Here is a 14,322-nt window from a genome sequence, read left to right as displayed (position 1 = left end):
TATAACAATAATAGTATTTGTGGTGCACAACACGTTATCAATTTGACAGATAGTAAAAAATTTCAAAAAAGTTGCATAAACACTCCATTAAACTTCAGTACTCCACACGAGTGTAGTGATGTTGTCACTTGTCAAGGGCACACTTAACCAAATGCTATTACTAGTTCATTGCTCAAGATATAGACATGAGGAGTGGTAGTTGAGCGGTGAAAATGAAAAGATAAAGAGCAGAGGTGTTAGGATGAAAATTTCCCCCCAAATATTTTTTCCTTTCCCGCACAAAATTCTCCAAAATTTTTTTCCCACTTACATTTTCATTTCCCACACAAAAGTTCCATTTCTCACACTAAGTTTTTACTCACAAAACTCTCTCATTTTCTCTCTATCTCTCACACGGCCTCTCACATTCACACACACACACACACACACACAACCCCGCCGGCACCGACAAGCAGAGCCCAGGCCAGCCCAGCGACGAGGCCGAGCCCAGCCATCTCCTCCTCTCCTCCTCGATCTCTCCCTCCCTCACCACAAGATCCTTTCTCCCTTTCTCCCTCTCTCCCCTTACCACCCCCATACCCATTCACTTTTCCTCACCATACCCATACCCATACCCATTCCGATTTTGCTTGGTAAGTTATTTATTTGATTTTTTGTTTTGATTATTGTGAAATTTTGGGTTTGGATTTGGATACTTAACATTTAGGTTATTTATTTAATTTTCAGTTTTGATTTTTGTGAAATTTGGGTTTGGATTTCGTGGTGTAATATGTAGATACTTTATTTAATTTTTTTTTTAATGTTTTTTATGAAATTTGGGTTTGGATTTGGTGAAGTAATTTAATTTTTGTGATGCATATTTTTAGACGAGCCCAGCCATCGACCACTCCCTCATTAGAAGGTTACTTCATAATCTGTGTCAAACACATTACAAATACACACAATTAATGCTTTAGTCAATTGGGTTTTTATGGTTTTGCAGAGAGAAATGGCATTTGGAAATGATGGCACTGAGAGATGGTGCGTGGTGATAGGAGGTCGTGGTTTTGCTTCTCGTCATTTGGTTGAAAGCTCATCTCATATAACATGTTCCTCGCCCAAATTGTTGATATAGGTCCCACCATTAACCTTGACCCTCATGAGGAGAATGGAACTCTCGGCCAAGCCTTGCTCTCTTCTCAAGCTGTTTATGTTTCCATGGATCTTCGAAACAAGGCCCAAGTTCTCAAAGGTTTGCTCACCCCTTCCAACTGTTTGATAAAATGCCTAGCTGAAATTTTTTCTGCTTAAGTTTTGATTTTTTTTTTTTTGTTTTTTATTTATTTTTATTTTAATAATGATAATAAACAACATTGGAAGGAGTTGAGGTTGTGTTCCACATGGCGGCGCCAAATTCTTCGATGAACGATTACCATCTACATTATTCTGTCAATGTGGAAGGTACAGAGTGCTAGGTGCGTGATGGGTGTCTAGCCTATTGGCTTTTTTGATGTTCCTTTGGACTTTGTTAAATCTTTCTTTGTTTTGGGTATTTGGATTTGTTTGTCTTATTATGCTGTGGTTCGTTTATGATCTATTATAGGGACCAAGAATGTTATTGATGCTTGTATTGAGCTTAAAGTGAAGAGACTGATCTATACTAGCTCTCCTGGGTTTCATGGCGTTTTGGATGCGGATGAATCAGTGCCCTACATGGCTAAGGTACTCACTTCACTTTAAAAGTGTTGAGTTTGTTGTTGTTGCTGCTAACCCATGAATGGCAACAAAAATTTTGTCAAAAAATATTAAATCTATTACTTATATTAGAATAAGTCTTAAAAAAATAAAAATTAAAAGCTTTCAATTTTTGTGTTTAGGCATGAAGAGTGAGGGAGCTTAGCAAAAGGTACGGATAGGACAAGAAAGGAGCAATGAAGGTGTTAGGGGAATGGTCGGATTGCATGGGTTTGTGGGCCATGCCCGCATATGTTGGGGTCCACACTCTCACTCTGGCGCTCTGCTTGCCTTACACTGTTTTCATGGAGGCCACTGCTTCTCTAATCTTCGGCTTCTTCCATTTAAATGGTTGGTCTTCATGCTTTTGTTGGTAGTATCATTATATATATATATATATATAATCTCTATGTGAGTGGATGGCTGCCTATATTAGATGACAAGCAGGCCTTTGAAAAGTATAATTGGACTCATGTCATTTTGACTTTTGATTTCCTCAACTTTTGTCTACATTTTTCATGTGCAAAGGATAAATTTTTGCAAAGAACTTGTTAAATTTCGTGTTATAATTATGGCCATTAGGTGGTCCTCCAAAAGCTTGGCCTGCAAAATTGCCAAGTTGGCAATCTAATAATAGTTGGATCTTGTTACCAATAGAAAGGAATTCTTTTAATTGTGGAGATTCAAATGACAAATTGAGAATCCTGGTACTCTAGAGATGTTAGATGTATATTTGGGTTTATAGTATTGTAGATTGGGATTGATTATTTTTACTTTGCCAAGGCTGACGTGCTTTGTCCAGTGTACAAAAGCATGATTATGAAGGTTGCATCTTGGCTTATACTATATTGTAAGGAAGTCTGGGGCTTCCTTACCTCTTTTTGTTTTGTTTTGTTTTTTTTTGTTTTTTTTTGTTTTTTTTTTTAATATATATCTTAGATGAAAGATTAAGGCTTCCTTACATTTAAAAAAAAAAATATATATATATACTGACTTGCTTTACTAACAGCAGCACCTCTCTGTCAGACTCTCAACCCCTCGCCCATCTCTCTGCCCTAAAAAAAGGATGTCAATCTTCGGAGGGATGATGGAATGACTTTGAAGGCTAAGCAAACCCTAGTAAGAGTTGTAATGGACTCAACATTGAGGAGTATTATAGATGCGCGTTCTTTATCTTTCACCTAAAAAAGAAAAAGGAATAAAATATTTTTGTGTGTTCAACAAACTCATTAATTTAGGGCTCTGTTAGGAAGGTATAAAATAAAATGGAGAGAATTGTTGCAACCCTAGTGAGTTACATATGACTTGCTGAGAATATTTTCTAAATTTTTTTAGGTTTTCCCAACTTAGTTCATTCATTTGAATGCATCTGAGATAACTCCCTAAATCTGAAGCATGTGGTCATGCCCTCAAAAAGTGCCTTGTCATGATCATGAGCTGTACAGATCCTGTCCTGAAGTTGTAGCATAAATGATGTAGCCAGTTTTAATGCGAAGTTGTAGCTGAAGTAGCTGAGTTTGTTACTATTGTGCAGTTCCTCCAGCGTATTATGCACGTTTAGCTGCTTTTTGTGCTTGATTCTACATGGAGCCGGAGATACAGGAGAATGGCTCGATTGGTGGTGGTGCTGGTCATGGTGCCAAGGGAACACGAGCAGCTGGAGAGTCTGGTGTCTGGCCATTGCCAGCCTTAAAGGAGAATGTGAAAAGAGTAATGTTTTACTGTTAGAGACTGCATAGAGGGTTAGTGGCGGAGCAATAACCGGGAGATATGGCAATCATGAATTGCTATTTTCTTTTTGGGTACTTCTTCTTTGTACATGTATGACGTGATCCAGGTGTAGTTACAAGTTCTTCCCAATTCAGATCAGTGAGATTATAGTGCTAGAGCAATAGAGCTTTAGTTTATGGTTCATACTTGGTAGAGAGCTAGAGAAGAACATGGGAAGTACACCCATCATAGATTACAGGTCTTGAATAGGCATTTTTCTTGTGCAGGTTTGGAGCTGTCTCCACGTGAAGGCCAACTGAAAGGTATTGTCCTTCTTTTCTCATCTGTGCCATTGTTTCTTCTTTTTCTTCTATTTTTCATGATGTGGTCTTTTTTTTTTTTTTTTCAACCTGTTGCTTCTTGTTCTTTGTTTTAAGAATTCCACCGTACACATATGCCTTAAGAGAATTGAAGATGCTCATTTTTTTCTCCACTTGGTTACCTATGCTTGCAATACTTTAATATATTTTTAAAAAAAATTGAAAAAGAAAAACCTTGACCTTTGGTTGTCTTCTTTTCCATCTGCCTATTTTGGGGACTTGGAAAAATGCTTTGTTTTCCTCTATCCAATACCAAAATGTTAGGGTTTTGTGGAGAATAGGTGTTCTTTACCTTTTCATTATGTTCTAATGCAATCTCTCTTCCTTTGTATTTTCTTAGTTTGAGTCTTTGGTTGTGTTCTTATAAAATTATGAGTTCTGTGTGTTCAAGTTGTTCATTTACAATATTTTATTTTTCGTGATTGGGCTAGACTAGCAAAGGTCTTTGCAATGTGCTTTTTGGGATTCCTTATGGCTTCCAAGTATGTCAACATTTTGCCTGCTAGTGGATAGAAACTTTTAAATGGGGTAATACTCGTTGACCCCAAAATTTTGAGACTAGAGCTTCTTGTTGCTGCTATTTTTGTTGTTAAATATGTCATGTCGATACTCACTTATTATTAACTTAGCAACTTAGATTTACCTAACAACAAATTTGAGCACCATAACTCATTGTTCCCACTATTTGTGTAATACAGTTGGTCTTTCCACTTTTACTTTCATATTTGATACTCTCAACTTGGTCAAGCTATCACCATTGAGAAAATGCTTGAATGGTAATGATTATGCTTTTCAATCTACGATTTCAAAGCACCACAATGATTTTTTTTTCTTTCTTTTTAATTACAATTTCATTCATTTACAGGTGGTTTATTTGGACTATATGGTTCTGTCAAAGGGTATAATTTTGATTTGCTTTTTGCTTGATGGTTTTAGATGCTCATTGATGATATTGGAGACGTGACAATTACTAATGATGGTGCTACAACACTGAAGATGCTATAATTTTTTGATCGCTTTGTGTACAAAGAACCACATTTAAACAACTGCATTTTTTGGAAGTGTTGAAGGATTTGTTTAAATACTTTGGAACTTTGATAATGGTTATAGACAATGTTATGTATTTGATAATATATTTCTATGTTAATATAATGTTCGTTTGGAGACATTTGTGGTATTATCTAGTTATATTTGTGGTATTGTCTTAGTGGAGTTAAAATTATTATAGGTTATGTGTAATAGATGTGGGTTTAGAACCAGGAGGGGGAAAAAAAAAATCACCTATAGCAATAGGCAAATAAAACCGCCATTGAAGGACTAACATTTTAATGTAAGTGAAGACCTATAGTGGCATTTTTGTCTCGCCACAATAGTACAGTTTTTTTTTTTTTTTTTTGGTAGTGCAAATAACTAATTGCGAGGGTATAAATGTCCTCACAAATAGTTGTTAACGACGATTGCTTTCCCTCGCTAAAAATAAGTTGTCGACTTTTCTCGTCATTTGGTAATATATTTGTGAGGGCGAATTTGTTCAGTAACAACGGTGGATTACTCGTAAATTATCTATTTGCGAAGGTATGGTTGCAAAATCTCTTTTAACAACAAGAGTAAATATGACGGCCTTCGAGGGCCATATACCCTCGCTAATAACCTTTTGCGATGATATTTAAATTTTTGCGAAGGCATTTTAACCTCGCTAGTAGACTCTTTTCTTGTAGTGAGTGTATAATGGTAGGACAAAATTTAGGTACAATACCTTAGGTGTTATACCTTAAGTTTCTCTCTTAAATTTCAGTTATGTGGCTTTTTCCTCATAGGATAGAAGGATGGAAGTGTATTTTTAGTTAAGTAGTTTTTTTTTTTTTTTTTTTTTTTAAAAAAAAAAAAAAAAAAAAATCTCACCTATAGTGGCGGGCAAAAACCGTCGCTGAAGGACTAATATTTTAATATAATTGAAGACCTATAGCGGCATTTTTGGCACGCCACAATAGTATAGTCTTTTTGTAGTACAAATAATTAATTGCGAGGGTATAAAGTTTCTCACAAATAGTTATTAATGACGACTGTTTTCCCTCGATAAAAATAAGTCGTCGACTTTTCTCGTCGTTTGGTAATATATTTATGAGGGTGGATTTGTTCAGTAACGACAGTAAATTGCCCTCGTAAATTATCTATTTGCGAAGGTATGGTCGCAAAATCTCTTTTAGGAACAAGAGTAAATACGACGGCCTTCGAGGGCCATATACCCTCGCTAATAATCTTTTGCGACGATATTTGAATTTTTGCGAGGGTATTTTATCCTAGCTAGTAGACTCTTTTCTTGTAGTGGATGAATGTGGCTTAGGATAGTGTTATCAGTTCATTGCGCTTATTTACTCTTCTTCCGTACTTAATCTAAGTTAGAGCAAAAGCAATTCAGCCGTAATATTTAATTGGGAGTTTGAACAAACTCGTGTTTTAGCACAAATCCAAACTTTCACATAATATGTCATAATTCATATGTCTCAATTAAAAAAAAAAATAATAATAAACATTAAGTATTTTATAATGAAATTAAAAATAATATATGACAAGTTGTGATTGCTACAGTATAAAGTGGAACACAAAAAATATAATAGAGGAGGATTTGTATTCGAATGAGGGTATGTACCCTCTAGCACCTTCGTACCCATAAGTATTCTGGTATTTTAAATAGCAAGTAAAGATGCTACTTGACAGACCCAGGGCAATTATACAAATCTCGACCAACGAAAAAGTTTAAATTCACATGCCTTTTCGAGTGCTACTTAGAATTTGAGTCATGAGGTTCTTTTCCTCCACAGGAAATTGAAGGAATCTGACTATAAAAAAAGAAAAAAGAAAAAAAGAAGGAATCTGTTACAAAAAAAAAAAAAGAGTAATTCTTGCAGCCACAAATATTATGATATTTTAGCAAGTAATGATGCTTGACCAACCCATATGCCATAGTGGACTGTGGACTGTGATCAGTTAGAAGTTTGAACCTAGTCAAAGAAATATAGAAAGAGATGCAAAGGTACCCAGGTTCTTGGAACATCTTATCATTCTTTTGAGTGTGTAAGTAAAATAAGTAATATAAGTAGTGAGATCAGACGAGAACCAGCAAAAATTTGCCTCTTCAATGTAAAATATTGTAAAATAGTTTGTAGTTGTACCATTATTCTGGAACATGACATGGTTTTAGCAGTTAAGTTACTGTATATGCGGAATTTTTGCTCTTTGAGTTTTATGTTTAAGGACTCTAGCAAAGAGGTTGATCAGTTTCTACATGTTTCTTAGTGTTTTTGAAATCATCTGGAAAATATTTCACCATTTTTCCGTTTGTATATATATATATATACACGTTAGGATCAAACCTACTTTATCCACAACTTACAAGAATCCCATTCATAGATATATAATTTATCTTCCACTATGACGACTACCAACCAAAAAGTTTTAATAAAAAGTAAATAATCGACTATATGCTAATGAAAATCTCATACACAATCTAAGATAAAATGTAAATTTTAATTTATTTTTCACACCTAGTTTAATTTACTCAATTAATTGCACTCGTCGATTTTTCATATTTTGAAACCGCTACATAATTTCTTCATACTCAATAGTCTTGAACATATCTTTATCAATATATGTGACTAAACAATTATTTATCCATTGATCTCCCATTCAATTATGTAATGAATTTTTAATTATGTTCATTATTGAAAACTTTCTTTCAACAGTAGCTACTGCAACTTGTAAGATTAACGTTGAGGTCACTAACATGTAAAACAATGGATATAAAACATCCTTTTTCATTTCTACCACTATTTTAATATAAGAATTGTTGGAGTGTAAGTCTATTTATGTGAGAGCATTAGCATTGGTGGTGCTAAAAAGCCATATTACTATTTTTAGCACCATCAATACTAAAAAACTTGCTGCAATGGTGGAGAAAAAGCAAAAAAATTTGGCTGTTGAGCTACAATGCATAGCCAAAGATGTCTGTGCATCGTAGCTAAGATGGTTTAAAAAAAACAATATTTTATTAAAAGTTGTATTATTTTATTGTGTTGGTGGTGGTGGTTATTGTTTATTGTAATAGATATATTATTTTATTGTGTTAAATATTAAAATAAAATATCTTATATTGAGTATTTTGTAAAATGAAGTAATAAAATAGATAAAACAGCTTTTCGTGGTGCCAAATTGTAAAAATTTTGGCACCACCAATACTGATGCTGCCGTGAGAATTAAAAAAAGAAAAGAAAAGAAGAAGTTATTTTTCCTTTTTGTGGTGTAGGGGGGCAAATAAGACATTTTTTTACAATATAGTAATATTATACTATTATTAGAGAAACTAGATAATGTCCCGTGCGATGCGCAGACACTTTGCAAATTCATTTGGAAATAATTTTTATGTTTCTTGTTGTATATAGTATTAATGTTTTTTCAAACTATTGTCAAATGCTTTAGCTCCCTTTTCTTAATTCATATTTATAATTTTTCTTATTCTAGAGGTAGTTCCAAACTATTAATTGGCTTTTGTTTACTAATATTGATATATTAGATTGAAATTGTATAGTTCTTAAGCATTTCAAGGAGACCATATCATATATTATAAATTTAATATTAAAAATAATATGTAGAAAAACTGGTACTAAGTTGCAGTTATAGTATATAGAATAAGGTAAAATGAAAATACTTACTTTCCAACCTAATGATATGCTATTTTCTTTAATTAGCTTTGTTAGAGTATCAGTGCAATTATCGTCAATGTTCATATTCAAAATATTTTTAGTATTTAATATATTTGTGAAGCAAGCTCCCAGGCATTCAAATATAGTATAAAGAAATTCAGCAATATATATATATATATATAGTAGAGGGAAAAAAAAATCTAAAAGATTACGTATGATTTTTTAAATTCATACAAAATAACTTCATGCTAACTATTATAAAATTTTCTCAAATCTATTAAATTATAAACCTCATTCATAATTTTAAATACAATTCTAATAATTCACACTAATAAGGGAATTTTTTTTTCATTTATGCGTGTCCAATACAATACATTAGTATCAAAGTAAAAGTAAAAAAAAAAAAAACAAAATGACTAATGTAGAGAATAAGTATAGAAAAAAAAAGGTGAAATAAAGGTTGAAGATTGACAGAATAATATACAGTGATATATATCTATCAAATCAAAAGTCTCAAAGCCCATAAAAGATTCTTCATGGCTTCAACCTGTTGGCAAAAATCCAGTCACATCATCGTAACTCAACACAAAAGCTCCAACTCCAAAAATCTCAAACAACCAAAGGCCCACATCCAATCACAACCCTCACAAAACCCACAATGACCTCTGACCTCTGCATCAAAAACACAAGTTGTTTACATTCTTCCTAGTTTGGAGAATTTCATATGTGCATTTGAGTTAGGATGGTGTAAAAGATTATGGGCAGGAGTATATAAAGGAGTAGAAGTGCAAGAGGTAAAAACCTAGAAAGGAAAAAAATAGTCTTGAAACAATGTACCTAAGAAAATAAAGAGTCATTATCTTTTAATTGGTGTTTATTTAGTAAACAAAGAGTACTTATCTTGGTGAGAGATAGATGAACAGTCTTGAAATGATGAACCAAAGAAAACAAAAAGTCCATATCATTTATTGCAAGAGAATCCTCAAGGAGAGCGCCATTTGGCAAAACCTCATGTTCTCTCAAATGAGGTCTCTCATTTATATATATATATATATATATATTGATTTTTGGAAGTTCAAGGGGCACTTCCCCCCTCCCCCTTGGACCCCCACTCCCTCAGCCCCTATATATATATATATATATATTGCGTACTCACTTTTAAAATTGTGTTAAAAAAAAAAAAAAAAAAAAACGATTTTAGTCAATGTGGTAATGTGTGTATTATAAATGTGTAATAAAGAATGAATAATTAGTACCCTATATGTGGATCTTATTCTTCTTCATTCTCTCTTTATTTTTTGGGGGTGCAAGCTTGTTTCTTTTTAACTGCCTTATTTAATCATTTATGTGTGATAAATAAAAAGTTACAATTATCAAATGTTCGAGCCCATCTTCGTAAAAAAGAAAAGAAAAAGGACCCGCATTAATGGATGGAATCTGATTCAAACCAATCTTCTTGGAGACTTGAGTTTTACTGGACTCACTGCCTGTAAATAGAAGGGCAATCACATATCTCGACCTACGAAAAAGGATAAATCCACTTGCTTTTTTCGTTCTATACATAGAATTTGAGTCATGAGGTACTATTCCTTTAAAGGAAATTGAAGGCTGTTTACATTCTACGAAAATTCTTTTGCTATTACACCAAATCTCAATCCTAAGTATTGTGATATTTTAGCAAGCAAAGAGGCTACCTTATTAACACAGGGCAATCATATATCTCGACCAATGAAAAAGTATAAATTCACATGCCTTTTCACGTGCTACTTAGATTGAATCATGAGGTTCTTTTCCTTCACAGGAAATTGAAGGAAGCTGGCTATCAAAAAAGAAGCAATCTGTTACTTTCTAAGAAGTAATTCTTGTAGCCACAAGTATTATGATAATTTAGCAAGCAAAGATGCTTTGTGACCAACCCCACTTGCCATGGTAGACTGTGGACTCTGGACTGTGGTCGGTTAGAAGTTTGAACAAAGTCAAAGAAATATATAAAGATGAATAGGTATACAGTACTTTACTATAGATCCCACACACCAAATAACGACAAAAACAAGTTTTTATTTGGAAAAATTCTTAAATACTTTCGGAACATGGGTAAATAATACTCACTCCTCTCATATTCATAATTGACACTACTATGAATTTAATGAATAAATCCTACTATAAATATGAGAGAAGGGAGTATTATTTTTCACACTTTGAAATTACAAAAAAATTACTTCAATATTTGACATGACCTGTGAACATGACACGACATGATATTTTTTGTCATGTCATGTGTAATGCTTGGTCATATTTAATGCTTCCCGACAGTAACTCTTTTTTCCTAACTAGGAGAGTTTATGCTGAGGAAACCAGATCAGATAGTGAAGAATAAAAGAAAGGATGTTAAAGCAAGAATGGAGAAGCAAAACGCACACTAAATAATTCTGTCCTCAACAAAGTGTTGTGCATTATTTGGGGTATCTCCTGGCGTGTAATTCAAAGCTAATCTGGTGCAATGGGATTCCTTATAATGTTTTAGTGGTTGAGTTGCTGTTGTTGTATATGTTGAACTCTTGCTGTTTGAGTTGTATGTTTAAGGACTCTAGCAAAGACGTTGAGATGTACATGGTAGTGTTCATGTTTTCCCTTTTTCTTTTCTAATTCATTTTCTCTCATGGAGTTTGTCCATTATTCATATAGATACAAATTTAGAAAACACAAAAACCATTTAAGTGCAATAACTGCACCAATGCTAGAAATAGTTAATGCAAAAAACAGTAAACAATTTTTATGACAAAATAGTGAACAGTTTTAATTAATGCAAAAACAGATTTTATGAATGCAGTAAGAAGATTTGAATATACAGTAAATATGATGTGTAGAGAGAAATTTTCAAAAATGTAGAAATAAATTTTATCAATGCAGAAAATTATATTCGATTATTATGAAATTCAAACATGAAAAAGCATTCAAATTTGGCGTTTAAATTTAGAAAACACGATTTCACTAGGTGTTTTATGAGAAAACAGTGAACAATTTTTTAAATAGTGAACATAAAATAATTTACGCAAAAAAGAAAGTGAACAATTTCTTAAATAATGCGGAACAGAAAATAATTTTATGTAAAATCGTAGAAATAGTTTATACAGAAAATAGTGAACAATTTTTATGAGAAAACAATGAACAATTTTAATCAATGTAGAAATTAAATTCATATTTCGAAATTAAAATCTCTATATCTTACAATGCTTCTATTTAAATAAAATAAAATAAAAAATAAATAAAAAATAAAAAAAACTACTTATTTTTATCTTTATGTTTATTTGTCAATTATCCTCAAGCAAAAAAAAAAAAAAAACAAAACAACAAAAAAAAAAATTACACAGTACTCGAGTACTGTAGAAAAAAATTTTCTATATTTTTTTTATAAAAGGTACTTGAGTCTGGTATACTCAAGTATTGTGTTGCATGGTACTCGATTTTACCAAGCTTGAGTACCACTTTGATTTTTTTAATCGCCAATTTTTAGCTCAGCAGCCATGGTGGAATTATAAAATAGGGTACTCGAGTTCACCAAACTCGAGTACTAGAAAAAGTGGTAGATTGTTATTTATTTCTGAAACAGTAGTTTTTTGCTAAAAATTTCCAAAAATTGTGGTATTTGGCTATTTTGGACTGGGAACTATAGTAAAGTACTGTATACCTATTCATCTTTATATATTTCTTTGACTTGGTTCAAACTTCTAACCGACCACAGTCCAGAGTCCACAGTCTACCATGGCAAGTGGGGTTGGTCACAAAGCATCTTTGCTTGCTAAATTATCATAATACTTGTGGCTACAAGAATTACTTCTAGAAAGTAACAGATTGCTTCTTTTTTGATAGCCAGTTTCCTTCAATTTCCTGTGAAGGAAAAGAACCTCATGATTCAATCTAAGTAGCACGTGAAAAGGCATGTGAATTTATACTTTTCATTGGTCGAGATATATGATTGCCCTGTGTTAATCAGGTAGCCTCTTTGCTTGCTAAAATATCACAATACTTAGGATTGAGATTTGGTGTAATAGCAAAAGAATTTTCGTAGAATGTAAACAGCCTTCAATTTCCTGTAAAGGAATACTACCTCATGACTCAAATTCTATGTATAGAACGAAAAAAGCAAGTGGATTTATCCTTTTTCGTAGGTCGAGATATGTGATTGCCCTCCTATTTACAGGCGGTGAGTCCAGTAAAACTCAAGTCTCCAAGAAGATTGGTTTGAATCAGATTCCATCCATTAATGCGGGTCCTTTTCTTTTCTTTTTAGGAAGATGGGCTCGAAATTTGATAATTGTAACTTTTTATTTATCACACATAAATGATTAAATAAGGCAGTTAAAAAGAAACAAGCTTGCACCCCCAAAAAATAAAGAGAGAATGAAGAAGAATAAGATCCACATATAGGGTACTAATTATTCATTCTTTATTACACATTTATAATAAACACACATTACCACATTGACTAAAATCGTTTTTTTTTTTTTTTTTTTTAACACAATTTTAAAAGTGAGTACGCAATAATATATATATATATATATAGGGGCTGAGGGAGTGGGGGTCCAAGGGGGAGGGGGGAAGTGCCCCTTGAACTTCCAAAAATCAATATATATATATATATATATAAATGAGAGACCTCATTTGAGAGAACTGAGGTTTTGCCAATGGCGCTCTCCTTGAGGATTCTCTTGCAATAAATGATATGGACTTTTTGTTTTCTTTGGTTCATCATTTCAAGACTTTCATCTATCTCTCACCAAGATAAGACTCTTTGTTTACTAAATAAACACCAATTAAAAGATAATGACTCTTTATTTTCTTAGGTACATTGTTTCAAGACTATTTTTTTCCTTTCTAGGTTTTTACCTCTTGCACTTCTACTCCTTTATATACTCCTGCCCATATCTTTTACACCATCCTAACTCAAATGCACATATGAAATTCTCCAAACTAGGAAGAATGTAAACAATTGTGTTTTTGATGCGAGGTCAGAGGTCATTGTGGGTTTTGTGAGGGTTGTGATTGGATGTGGGCCTTTGGTTGTTTGAGATTTTTGGAGTTGGAGCTTTTGTGTTGAGTTTACGATGATGTGTGACTGGATCTTTGCCAACAGGTTGAAGCCATGAAGAATCTTTTATGGGCTTTGAGACTTTTGATTTGATAGATATATATCACTGTATATTATTCTGTCAATCTTCAACCTTTATTTCACCTTTTTTTTTTCTATACTTATTCTCTACATTAGTCATTTTGTTTTTTTTTTTTTTTACTTTTACTTTGATACTAATGTATTGTATTGGACACGCATAAATGAAAAAAATTCCCTTATTAGTGTGAATTATTAGAATTGTATTTAAAATTATGAATGAGGTTTATAATTTAATAGATTTGAGAAATTTTATAATAGTTACATGAAGTTATTTTGTATGAATTTAAAAAATCATACGAATCTTTTAGATTTTTTTTTCACCTTCTACTATATATATATATATATATATGCTGAATTTCTTTATACTATATTTGAATGCTGGGAGCTTGCTTCACAAATATATTAAATACTAAAAATATTTTGAATATGAACATTGACGATAATTGCACTGATACTCTAACAAAGCTAATTAAAGAAAATGCATATCATTAGGTTGGAAAGTAAGTATTTTCATTTTACCTTATTCTATATACTATAACTGCAACTTAGTACAGTTTTTCTACATATTATTTTTAATATTAAATTTATAATATATGATATGGTCTCCTGAAATGCTAAGAACTATACAATTTCAATCTAATATATCAAT

The 14,322-nt window shown here is 32.5% G+C and overlaps 2 long non-coding RNA genes across 2 annotated transcripts; both read left to right on the top strand.

The window, feature by feature from the left end:
• The first annotated feature begins 1,350 nt into the window (after positions 1 to 1,350).
• On the top strand, positions 1,351 to 2,058 carry LOC112022429 (uncharacterized). Its single transcript, XR_010627726.1, has 3 exons — positions 1,351 to 1,440; positions 1,583 to 1,701; positions 1,857 to 2,058. It is a non-coding gene; the product is annotated as an uncharacterized LOC112022429 (long non-coding RNA).
• A 2,472-nt stretch (positions 2,059 to 4,530) lies between these two features.
• LOC136066277 (uncharacterized) lies at positions 4,531 to 4,969 on the top strand. Its single transcript, XR_010627725.1, has 2 exons — positions 4,531 to 4,579; positions 4,740 to 4,969. It is a non-coding gene; the product is annotated as an uncharacterized LOC136066277 (long non-coding RNA).
• The last annotated feature ends 9,353 nt before the right edge of the window (positions 4,970 to 14,322 follow it).

Source organism: Quercus suber, unplaced genomic scaffold (assembly GCF_002906115.3).
Source record: "Quercus suber isolate HL8 unplaced genomic scaffold, Cork oak 2.0 scaffold_29, whole genome shotgun sequence".
Taxonomy (NCBI): domain Eukaryota; kingdom Viridiplantae; phylum Streptophyta; class Magnoliopsida; order Fagales; family Fagaceae; genus Quercus; species Quercus suber.
Note: the sequence above shows the minus strand (reverse complement) of the source record. Positions and strands in the feature narration are given on the sequence as shown.